Source organism: Synchiropus splendidus, chromosome 13, assembly GCF_027744825.2.
Source record: "Synchiropus splendidus isolate RoL2022-P1 chromosome 13, RoL_Sspl_1.0, whole genome shotgun sequence".
In the NCBI taxonomy this organism is placed as follows: domain Eukaryota; kingdom Metazoa; phylum Chordata; class Actinopteri; order Syngnathiformes; family Callionymidae; genus Synchiropus; species Synchiropus splendidus.
The window spans coordinates 577,186-589,823 of record NC_071346.1 but is presented as its reverse complement, the minus strand read 5'-3'; the positions used below and the strand labels follow the sequence as shown (position 1 = coordinate 589,823).

Here is a 12,638-nt window from a genome sequence, read left to right as displayed (position 1 = left end):
CTGCGCGGGGTCCGGCCCCCAGCTGACCAATGACAGTCAGACAGCGGACTCTCCACTGCAGCCGCAGCCTGGTGACCCCGGGGTCGGTGAGTGTGCGTGTGTGTGTGTGTGTGGTGAGGGTTGCCAACGTGCTGAGCAGCAAACGCCCGTCAACACTGTAGATCCAGAATCAGGCAACAGCAGCGCTGCACCGTTTCTCACCCCAATCCTGACGCCAGAGCGGGTCCGGTACCACCGTGCAGCCTTCAGCTTCTCGCCTCTGGCCCTGTCCGGCCGCCTTTCCTTCCCCCCGTCAGCAGAAGTGGAATCAGAGAATAATGCTTTCTATAGTTGTTTTTCTTGCTCTGCTTCAGTTGAGTTTTGGCAGCAGGCCGTGTCTGCTGCTATTGAAGGTTTCAGGGGGCTGAGGGATTTGGTAGTTTGGCAAGCGCACATGAATGGGGAGGGGGAGCGGGGGGCCGTTCATCTGCCTGCAATACACCGGGCCGCCACTAGGTGTCACTGTCCAGTCCAGCCACCCTGCAGGATCACGGGAGGAGCTGTTGGTCTGAGCAGCGCTGAGTCAGGAGGAGGAGGAGGATCATGATGGTAGAGATGATGACGATGGTGGTGAAGATGATGATGATGATGATGATGATGATGATGAAGAGGAAGATGATAATGATGACGATGATGATGATGAACATGAACATGATGAAGATGGTAATGATGATGATGATGATGAAGATGATCATGACGATGACGATGAAGAGGAAGATGATAATGATGACGATGATGATGATGATGATGATGATCATGACGATGATGATGATCATGACGATGAAGATGATGAAGATGATCATGACAATGATGATGATGAAGATGATCATGACGATGATAATGATGATGATGAAGATGACGATGATGATGAACATGATGATGATGAAGATGAAGATGGTAATGATGAAGATGAAGATGGTAATGATGGTGATGATGATGAAGATGATGAAGATGACTGGCTCGGGGGGGGGGGAGACAACATGGAGGGCAGATGCAGGGACACACACCTAACGCCTGACCATGACCTTTAACCCACGGGTTCTGAACAATGGACCACATCCAGTCTCGTGACTCACTGTAGGCCACGCGGGCCAAATCTGGCCCTCCTCAGCAGGGCACCAGTCCAGAGGCGCTCGACCAGCCACCAGCGTGGTTCCATGGTACCAAGAGGCTGACACCGAGTCTGGTGCAGGCAGCGCCACCTACTGACTGCTAATGTGGACTGTGAGTCAGGGACAGAGAGGTCCAGTCTGCCACGCCACCATCTGACCTCTGAGCACCGTCAGGTTTCTCTCTGGAGCAAATCCCAACAGCAGCTGCTCAGGAGTCACCACGAGCACTTGCTTGTCTCTGGAAACACTTGTGTGTGTGAAGGCGGAGGCTGGGAGCCCCGAATCTACACCACCACACAAGGCCTCCTTCACAGTGAAGGTGGGCGGAGTTTAGAGAGGCGGCAGATGCGGGTCACATGTGCCATGCCGGAGACGGCCTCGGCTCAGCTGAAAACCGTCGGCGTCACTCTTGCGTGTGGCCATGTAGTGGAGCAGCCTCCGAGGACACGGTGGCGCCCTCCGCCACCACCAACCTTCCGTCAGCAACCGAACCGTTGACTGAGGGAGGCGGTGAAGAGAGTGCAGGACTTGTCCCAGTCCCTCCCGCCCCCCCCCAGCCTCTGCTGAGGTCATGTGACGGTGTGAAATGTGATCCCGGTGCTGGCACGGCTTCCCTGTGCGGGAGTCTTATAAAATAGGTTTACTTCGCGCCTTTTTCCAAAGATAGGAAATGCACAAGCACAGTCTGTGATGGGATTAGCTCCTCACCAAAATGATGTAACTCTTGGTGGCTCTTGTGCGACGGAGGTTTCTGCGCCGCAGTGCAGCGGTCATCGCTCTGTGGCGCCTCCCACGTGCACAGATCGGCGATTCCGATTCCAGCCACAGTCCTGTTTTGTGAGGAGGTTAATTTTAAACTCTGTGCCGCTGAAGCTCAGGATGGAAATTGCATGTGATAAGTGTGACACATTTCTCCAGCATCCACACACAGTTTTGAAGTAACAATGCCAAGAACACAGAGCAGCTGCGTTTGCACCCGAGGACATGGAGCTGTCTCTCCAGAGTCAGAAGGTATGTCACCACTCAATGGGAGCCGCGGCGTTTCTGGCAGAGAGCGCCTGAAATGGCTGCATGATTTTCACTTATTTACATTTTAATTACGACTATTACTGACGCTCTTTCTTGGACGTGACCACGGCGAGGCAGATTCCTCCCCGACACTAGAAAGAAGCAGAATGACTGTTTTCCCACTGGAGGTTTAGATGCTTGTTTATCACTTTTAAATACCGTCATCTTTGCTGAAATCCCTTCTCAAAAGAACCTTTCACTTGCTGGAATAAATTCAAATTAAAATTTAAATCCCTCTTTGCATTTCTTCAGCCTTTTTTAAAATAGCTGCCTCCTTTTAGAAAGCTGTTTATGTAGTGATCTGCTCATAATCCAGTTTGTTTCTCAACAGCGAAAAACACAGAAATCGTATTATCACTATCTGGAAGAGATGATGCGAGAAATCAGGAAGTAGAAATGTCTGCGTCGTGGCAAGTTTTGAAACTCCTGACGAAAAGTGGACCTTCAAGCCAGCATCTCCTCTGATGGAGCTCCACAAGGCCAGAAGGACGTGGCTCGGCTGGAGGCTCCTGCTCCGTCCGTCACTGTCAGACACGCTCCCCGGGCGGCTGAATGGGCCCCGCGCTTGGCACCCTGCCGCGGTGCAGCGTTGGACTCTCGTTTAAGCCCTTCCTGAGAGAAACTCCAACGCAGCCTTGCCAATGAAAGAAATCCCTTTGGCAGGTGGCTGCGACCGAGTCCACGTCAGGTCAACGGGCTCAGTTTTGACCAAGGACCGTGGCTTTGTGCTCAATTTGGTGTTTTCATTTCACTTTTCGGAAAAAAGGTTTTCAATGCGACAGAAGCAGCCAGTGACATCGTCATCTTCATCATCATCATCGTCATCTTCATCATCATCGTCATCTTCATCATCGTCATCAGTCCAACAAAGGGAACATACAGCAGGAAGTAAAAAGAGAAAAACACCGTATTAGATCAACCATTGGATAAGGATGGCCACGCCCACAGCTGCTCATCCGGTCGCCATGACGACTCACGTCTGAGGTGTTTGATGCTGGTGACTTCTTCAAATGGTTGCACCAGAAGCTGCGGTGAAGCTTCCGGACATGATGGTGTCCACCAGGAAGTAACTCAGCTGGGTGAGACTAGACATGAGCAGATGCTAGCGCTCGCGGCTAACGCTCCTGACTCAGACTGAGAAACACAGTCAGTGGTTCTCACCCACCAGCCTGGGTCGGATCATCCTGAGGTCAGCTGTACTGAGGGGCTCCTCTGTCTGGCCGCTGTGGGGCAGGTGTAGGGCGCCCCCTGATGACGGAGCGCGCCAGTGAGCCGAGGCCTAAATGTCCGGCGAGGCTCCCCCAGGAGCTGCTGGGCTCCTCTCAGAAGGTGCCCTCCTCCTCCTCCTCCCCTCCTCCTCCTCCTCCTCCTCACTGGCAGAGGTGGAACAATAGCCAATCACAACGCTAGCAAATCAACAACAACAACAAGAGCAGACGCCTTCTGACGGCGACGGCGACGACCCGGCTCAGATTGGATTTATTGTTTGGCAACACATTCTAATTGTGTGTGCAGAAAGTTAAGCAACAGCTCCACAATAGCAAATCAATGACCCAGCGCCGTTAATCACCGGCAGGCGGCGGAAACTTCCTCCATCATCAATGTCTTTGTTTGGCGGCGGGGGGGCGGTGGATTTGCATACGAGCGTGTGCAGGCTGAGGCCGTCACCTGAGCCAGGACAGTCCTCAAGTTGTGGATGAGCCTCCGTTAGCGCCCTCTAGAGGAACCATCTGCTCCGCTCCTTATCACAGCACACGCACCTGTCAAAGGCGTGTCTGTTGCCCGCGCGCCTGAATGGAGGGGCGAGTCCCAGACGCCCTGAGGTCGGCTCCTCACCTCCAACACAATGAGCGCCCAAGAAACTCGGACTTTTTCAGCGCACACGCCTACGGCTCCAGTATTGTTGCTGGGAACAGGAGAGCCAAGGAAGGAGCGGGCAAAGTGAGGGTCGGGGGCCACACGTGGATCCAGGTGCTGACCTGAACGCTGCTCTTCAGGAGCGCTTCCCTGGAGTCCGTTCACAGAATGTCACACCGACACAGAGCATCGCAGAGACGAAGCCCAAACCCAGCCCAAATCAACTCACGTCGCTGGCGGCACGGCGGCCGTCCCACAGCTCAGCAACCACCAGACCTGCGAGGCCATTCAAGACCTTTGAGAAGGTAAAGTGGGGGCCCAGCTCAGGCGCAGTGTTGAGTGTGGAGGTTGAAGAGAGGCAAGTGAGGAACTCCAGAGTGGTGGAGCAGTTCTGATGACGCTGAAAGCTTCAATGTCTCGGTGTAATGTCACTCAGGCAGAACCTCGGAGAATAAGACCCGCTTCCAATGAACCCAGCACTCACTTCCTGAGGAGGCGGTTTGTTCAACAGTCTCACTCCTTCCTGCTTCTGAACTAGCTGTTTAGATGATGCAGGAAAAGTGACTCGGACCTGGGACCAGGCTCATCTCTCTGGAAGCCTTCAGAGTTTGACTCGCTACACAGCTGTCGACCTGCAGGGGGCAGCGATGCACATGCAACGCACCTGCTCTGCCAAAGACCTGACAGGAAGAAGAAGCAGTGAGAGTGACATCACAGCGGCACCCAGCTCGGGTGGGAGGGTCTCTGTGGCTGGAGGTCACGGGTCGTATTGACCCGGGTCCTGTCGAGGGAGCGGCTCTCTGTTTGGTTCAGTGGAAGACACCTCCGTGGTCACTGAGCATGACCTGCAGATGAGCCAGTCAACAGCTCAGTGCTGCAGGACATGAGCCGACTGTGAGCTCCTTCCCATGTTCACCAGCAGCCTCCGCACCTCTCTGTGCCGGACACCCCTGCACAACATTCCCAAGTTCTCCGGCTTGGCTTGGCGACTCAGTTCCACACGAGGCTCGGCGAAGCTCGGCCACATCAAACATCACGCTCCAGCATGACATTTGGAACAGGCGTCTTCTGAGTACTGGCTCCACTGACATGACCGGGGAGTTTGCGTGAGATGAAGTTAGATGGAGTTTCCCAGCGCCGACAGAAACCACAGAGGATCTGAGATGTTATTGAAGCGCCTTCAAAGGACAGTGAATAAACATATTGCGCGGCTGCCCACGGTCACCCGCGCATCACCCCGGAGAGGACTGCAGGCAAGTGATCTGCTCCCTTCTTTCAACCGTGACATGCAGCGTAGATCATGATCCCCATGAAGCAGCCAGTGTGCTTGTCAAGACGGCGGGCTGACATTAAGATAAAGAGAGTTCTGTGTCCCGCAGCCACAGCCACATGCACTGGGCCCATTTGCATATATGCAGATGTTTTCCTTACATCCCAATTCAGCGCTTTTATGTGACTTTCTGTGGTGAACAAGCGGCATCAAGTGGTTGGACAATGGCGGTGGAAGACGCGGCGCCGCTGCTTAACATGGGCCGGTGGAAATAGGTGTTTGTTGTTTCCGTGTTCACGCCGCCACATGAAATTAGCCGCATTGTTTTGCTGAAATGACGGGGCGCGGCGCTCGCTGGAGGGGTTTGTTGAAGTTGCGCCGCTGACACTGTGATCCGCCGGCGCATTAGAAGAATGCAGTGGCACATATCTGTGGAGGTGCAGCGCTGGAAACAACGGGGGGCAGCCACACTTCAGCTTGCTTACATCATTTGCAGCTGAATGCTAAAAAGCTTTTAGACACAGATGTGACCCATTGTAATACCTTTCTAAATGCAATCAAAGCCTTTCTACAGATAGGCGCAGGACTTTTTCAGCGTGAACCCTTGTTTGACATGTAATTTTGTCCAGCCCACTCCTCTTTCATTTCTCCATCAGCTCTCTCCAGTTGAGCCCACATGGATGAAAAAAGCCGACAAAACACCAGTTTGTTTTGTTTTTTTCCCCGCGCTGAACCGGGTCGCCGTGTTTATTTTTTGATTCTCCAACAGATGTTGGGGCCAAAAGAACATGTTCCATTTCGTCCCGCCGCTGTCGCCAGCCTCAAACATCTTGTTGCCACTCCATGTGTCCAGATTGCGGCGCGCAAATGTCAATTTAAGAAGCACAAATCTCACTCTGAACATTTTATCATCCCTCCACAACAAAGATTGTCTGGCTTCAAACAAGGAACATGATCTTTGATGAGATGCTCTCTAGACATGACTTAAATCCCGGTGCCTCAGTCCGCTCCCTTCTGACGGGTCACCGACGCAGGGGAAATCCAATTTCACCAGCAGATACATACATTACTCCACTGCGTGTGTAATTATTTCCTGCTTTTCAGCTCGCTGCTTTTTCGCCCAACACAAATAGCTTGTGCAAAAGAATGTGTTTCTCCAGACCAATATCTCAGCTAACATGAGAGAAGACGGGTATTTACGCCGAGTGTAGACAGAACATTTCTGCCCTCAGGAAGGATTTCACAACACTGGTGACGGGAGAATGACACGGACACCTCCACTGAGACGGTGTGGACAGCACTGACCACGCTTCAGTGAAAGGCCGGTCCTCGCAGCCACCGGCCGTCCAGCGCCACCTCACTGGCTCCGTACGGGCCTGAGAGGAGCTTCGTCTGAACCCAAGCAAACGTGGGAGAGAGTGAGAGAGAGGAAAGAAAACACAGGCTTCATCAGAGTCCTGTCTGAACTGAGCGCCAGTTCCACGTCCGATTTGATCACGTGACGGATGGCGTTCGGCGCAGAGCGCAGGACGTGTCCCTTGACAGGCCTGAGAACAGGAAGGCAGACGTGAGCGGTGGAGAACTTTGACACAGAAACGCTTGTTTGTGTGCTGCTCCACCTCCATCTTCAGGAGGTGAACCGTGTTCAGCGGCTGCCTGACCGTCTGAAGATGCTGCTCCGTGCAGTCAGTAGGTGTGAGCGGGTCTCTCTGCGAGTCCCAGTCAGAGTGCAGCAGGAACTGGCTCCCGGAGACCGTCAGACATTAGACTTTCAAATGAGGCATTAAACAGGGTGATGATCAACTGCCAAACCTCCCGTCAGGATGTTCTCCATCCTCCAGTCTGAAGCCTTGCTTCACTGAAGGAGCCGCAGATACATTGGGATGACTATTACAGGCAGCGCTCACACGTCCCTCCCCAGGGACGGGGGCATGTTTGGGTGGCCCCTTCCATCAGCTGGGGCTCGGCTCTGTGGGGGGGTATCACTCATTTGAAAATCCTCCGCCACACCGCCCTCCCTCCCCCGCCTGTGCCCCAAGCTCCACCCAGACGTGTGGTGGCCTTTGTCATTGTAATGGAGCCGTGTGTTTGCTAAACGCTCGCACTGTTTACCCTCCGCTGCGGGGCTTGTATGAACAGGAGTCAGCGGGGTGACGTCACGCCGGCTCACACGGCCTGAGGAGGGAGGACGCACACCTCACCAGGTGCCCTCCTCACCCGCCCAAGACCACGTCCAGGTCCCCGGCTTCTCATGTGACTGGAGGCCCTGGGACAAAGGTCCCGGGCCAGTGAGCCAGAGCGGCGGCTGCGAACCTCCGAGAGGGGCGCGGGCTGAATCCAATTAACGTGTCGTCTATTTTGGTTGTTGCCGTAGCGATAAAGTGGCAGACAGTGAAGCCGCTCTGTTGAGCCATTGTTATCGTCCCCGGCCATCTGCTGCCGAGCACTGACATCCCCGCTCATTTGCATGAGGAGTGATGCAGGAGGAGGCTGCGAGGCCGCGCGCCCCGGCACCGCAGAGGAAGAGGAGGAAGAGGCGAGGCCGGCCGGGGCAAGAACCAAGACGCGTAATGCTCCTCGATCTGCGCCGTCTGCACGCGCGCGAGTGGATGCGAGCGCACGCATCTGCCTCCTTCTGCCTGGTGCTGTGTTTTGCGGATGTAGGAGTAGAGAGAGGGAGGGAGGGAGGGAGGGGTGAGGAGGGGGGGGGGGGGCTTGGTGGCTGTTGATGTGCAAATGTGCATCATGTTGAAGGGCTGTGAATGGGGAGGTGTGACGTAAAGAGGGAGCCGAGCGCAGGTGCTTATCTCGCGGCTGTCAAAGGCACAGGATGTCATATTCCTGGGGACTACCTTTCAAAGCCGCAGCACCAGCGCAGCCGCCGAGCGCCCGGCACCGAAGCAAACTTTGGGGATCACAGCACTAGGTTGGTGTCAAAGTTTCTCTCTATTTGACCCGTATCGCCTGCTTTGTTCCGGCGGCTTCGAGGCGCCTCAGCTGTTCGCTGCGTCGCGGCGGCTGCAGAGCGAGCCAGCCGGCTCGGTTCTCTCCTCTGGCAACTGGACTCACGGAGGGGAGGCTGCGCGCTGGTGACCTCGGTGCCGCCCGCCGGTGCGACGCGCGAGCGTGTCCAGCCGGATCGTCTGTATTGTGCGCGGAGACAAAGCCTCGCCAGGCTGCCTGTGGCTTTGACAGTGACAGCTGGACACGCACGAGCCCGGTGCACTCCAGCGCTGCCTCCGTCTTCCAACAGCATGTTTGAACAGCGCTTCACCGCATCCTGTTCAGGCTTTCTGTAATTCGCTTGTTAAGTCGGCTGAAGTTGGGTCAAGTCGCCGCCAACGTCGCTTTATCCCTGAAACTGTCGACAAATCTGCCGGCTTAAAGTCTCAAATCTCAACTCGCTGGTTTGCTCGCTGTCAACACACAAGCGATGAATAGATGAGAACCGCGCGCGAAGTTGTGTCTCCGCAGAAAAGGTCGGACCGAAACCGAGGAAGCAACAGGAGAGAGCGCAGAAGTCAGCGCCTCATCCGCCACAAACACGCGCGCCACCCGTCGCCAGGAAATACACGGTCAAAGGTATTAAATTCACCTGCAGTGGCCTTTACGTGATTCCAATGAGAAAGATGAGAGAAACACCACGTCCGTAGAAACAACTCCTTTTTTTTTTTACTGTGCAGTGTTTTCGAGAGGAAACAAACATTTTTACCTTTGCGAGATTCATATTGGGCTTATTTTAATTGAGCAGAATTATTTCAAGCCAACAATCGGAAATTCTTCAGTCTAATCTCCTCAAATCAGCGAGAGACGGAGCTGGGCCTGCGGGAGGCTCAGCACAAACGTGTGTTGTTCCTGGTGCTTCCTCAACACCAGGAACAACACACGGGTATCTGCCCGACGAACAAATGAAAGCCGAAGAGGAAGAGCAGCGGACATCAGCGCCTGAGTGACAGGAGTGAAAGAGTCAGCAGCTGGAGGCAGAGTTACGCGTGTCGTGTCGTCAGGTCTGCGTGTTTTGCGTGCGTGTCGTGGCTGATGGAGAACCGTCTGGAGCACAGTTGAGCTGCAGCAGCACCGGCGTCACAGCCGCGCGGCAGGAAGTTCCGCGCAACTTTACACCAGTCCGTCTGCGTCACAGAGCAACGCTGAGGGAGCGAGGCAGAGGAGCAGGTCTGGATGAGTTTGGCGACTCAAGAGCGAACAAACGAAGGTTGTAAAGCGACACCTGCTCACTCTGTGGTCATTAGACAAACAGCCGCGTCTCCATCGGCCGGGCGGCTGCTCCGGCGGGAGCTGTCCGTGGTACCGGCTGCTCGGCTCCAGAGCCTCACCCGTCCCCGAGGCCGGAACCGGCTCCCAGTCGGTCCACCGTCAAGCGTGCCCGCGTTACCTGTCCCCCCTGTAACAGTTAATCCAGGGAGATGAATGATGTGGATTTAATACCACGAGCGACAGCGAGGATCCATCTGCTGTTGAGCAGCTGGCCAAAGGATAAATGCCATTAATTACTTACACTTTTAAACAGTGATCAGAAACACACGGAGAGCTCGCGTGTCAGGCGGCGGTGTGTGTCGATCAGGTGGCGCTTTATTATTTAATCACAGGTTCAAATGGAGTGTTGGAGGAGTCCATCCATTGAAAGCTGGCGATGCATGTGTGCGGAACAGGGCCATCCTTCAGCTCTCCCCCAAACCCTTTCATCTCAGCGTGGTAGTCAAATACGGGTACCACAGACACACTGCGAAACATCGATCCTCGGCCCTAAATGGAGCACGCCGGTCGCGTCAGTAAAGAGACGAGATGAAGATTTGAGATGGGCTGTGCCCAGCTGGCCGTGCAAATCAGGTCAAAAGTCAAACCAAGGGTTTTCCATGTAAAAAGGCGGATCAAAGACCTGACTTTGATTTTCAACAGAATGGTAACAGTGGACCGACAGGACGGCTAAATGTTCCCAATTAATACGACATGGGATTTTTCTTTCTTTTTTTTTTTTAAATCTTGGCTGTGTGGTTTTTGGGTTTTTTTTTCCGCCCAAATATATTTCAGAATTTACCTTGATTGTAATGTACCTCATTGGCTGTGGTTTTGTTTGTTGGCCTAACTATAAAGGATCTGCTTATACCCTTGTGGGTTGGGAAGAATGAGGATTTATGAATTTATTTCCTCTGTTGTATTGTTTAAACAGCTTTGGTTGAGTTTTGATCCCTTCCTCTCGCCTTTGAGGCTGTTCCACGGTGTCAGCTGTTGACTGATAGTAAGAGAACTGCCTCACAGTGTGAATGAAAGAAAACTAGCGGTTGGTAAACACTGATAAGGGATAAATAGAAAGCGGTCAGGCAGAGATAGTTCTGTGGGAGCCCAGATTGTGTGCGGTCTGTTAAAATGAGATTCGGAGCCTGTCCTTTTTATTCTCAGCCCCCCGCCCCCCTCCCCAGTGTGGCGTTTGTCTGGAAACTCTCCAGTGACCCGGCTCCATGGTCCCAGGCCGCCGCGTTCCGCCTTTTTTTTTCCCCCGCTTTTTGTTTTGTTTTACTAACAGGGGTCAAGTTGGCCGACAGACACGTCCCTGATGGCTGAGGACAGCTGTCGGCACTTTCACAACAGTTACCTTTTCAGCAGGTTTAAAGGAGACAGGTTGGAGAACTTTGATCGTGTCTACAAACCCCTCAGCACCTTCACTCCAGCTGGACAGCGGGTCCAGGCCCGGGGTCAAATCCCGGACCCAGGTGGAATGTCCGTGTTCACACCCATGTTTGGGAAATTGCCGTCGCAGTGTTGTGAGGCTTTAAAAAAGCACTGCCGAGTCGGCGTTGGACCGGATCAGTGGATCCAGGCCCGGCTGCTCCTCAACTGGAGCGTTAAAGTCCCAACGATGGCGTCACGAAAACGGGCTAACCGAGGTTTGGTCTTGAGACGAAGCTGCTGGTAGAAATGACTTCTGAGCCTGGAACATGACCTTCATTGGCTAAGGAACAAACAAGGGTTCATGTTAAAGTCGGCGGCTCCTTCCGCATGATTCCTTGAAAAAGGGAAAGAGGGCTTCAGAGGCCTCAGGATCAGCGCGGCGGTGTTTACACAGGAGAGAGAACTCAGCCCATTGTATCCCCAGCAGCTCCTGAGATTGGTTGTTAAGTGAATGAGGAGAAGGGAGGAAAAAAAGCTATCGGGTGAATATCAGTGACACACACACCCACCCACCCAGGCAGGCAGGCAGCAGATCTGGAGCAGGCAGGCGAGCGAGCGAGCGAGGAGTACCCCGGACCGCCGCGCTCTGCTCCCCCTCCATGTCGGGGAGACGCCACACAAAGGCTGGAGCCGCTGGGTGAGTTGGAGCGGATGCGTGCGCGAGTGCTGCTGCCGGGAGACGGCGGCCGCCTTCAGGCCGCTGTGACTCGCAGGAGCTGCTGAAACTTCTCGCTGCTTTGGTCGCTTCTGCCTGAACGTCAGACGCTTCAGGTTTGGCGTGAGCCGGTCTCTTCCGCTTCTCTTTTTTAAAATACCATCTTACGGAGAGCATCTTGCTTCATCTGAATTGATCCACTGGAATATTCTACACGAGACAGTTAGGAGAAGGACTTCACCTGAAGTATCAGTCAAGCCTCAGTTTCAAGGACTGACTGACAAAAGGTTGTTTTCCATCCAAGAGGTTTATGGATTTACCAGTAAAAACACACGTCTGGGACCGAACAAATATAAACTCCCCAAACAGCCGCACAGCTAGAAGACTCGAAACAGATTTAGATTTTTTAAATTGAATTTCATTTGCGGTTTTGACCAAATTTGCGGAACAAATCAAAGTCAGGATGAACACAACGCCGACTATGGATTATTGTTACTACTGAGCAGCATGACAAAGAACAGAGAGTAAACGCTTGCTCGACTCACTGATTCACTCACGCTTGTCCGAAAATATTGACAAGACCTGAAACACAACTGTTAGAAACCCCGACAGATGAATATCATCAGGAGGTTTGGAATCTCAAAGATTCAATTTCCATGAGACTGAAGCACAAAAAAGACTTCAGTGTGGAACAAAGCGCTGGACGGCGAGGGTTCCAAGCCAAGACCGGAGAGAGGGACCGGTTCAGTGCTGACCCAGGTCCAGGCGGCCAGTCCTTCGTTTCCTTTCTCTGAACAAGCGTGGATGGAGAGACAGCAACAGTTTGTCGGTTCCAGCCGACAGCCACTGTGACGGTGGAGTTTTGAATGAAACAGATGAACATAAAGAGCCGCCGCAGTATTTGCTTTCAGGGTCGATAAAAAAGAAGTGCATTAGCTTATCACGCAGC

At 53.5% G+C, this 12,638-nt stretch overlaps 1 protein-coding gene across 8 annotated transcripts in view; it reads left to right on the top strand.

The window, feature by feature from the left end:
• The window catches only part of st18 (ST18 C2H2C-type zinc finger transcription factor), a 36,202-nt gene that overhangs the window by 2,322 nt on the left and 21,242 nt on the right, over nt 1-12,638 (top strand). For 2 of the 8 annotated variants that reach the window (XM_053882736.1, XM_053882733.1), the window contains exon 1: nt 8,118-8,272. The exons of 4 other annotated variants lie outside the window; for them this stretch is intronic. The gene's annotated coding sequence lies outside the window, so the exon portion shown is untranslated. Of the gene's footprint in view, nt 1-8,117; nt 8,273-8,538; nt 8,929-8,972; nt 11,672-12,638 lie in introns of those variants that run through there. 2 more of the 8 variants (XM_053882735.1, XM_053882734.1) reach the window with 2 other exon arrangements.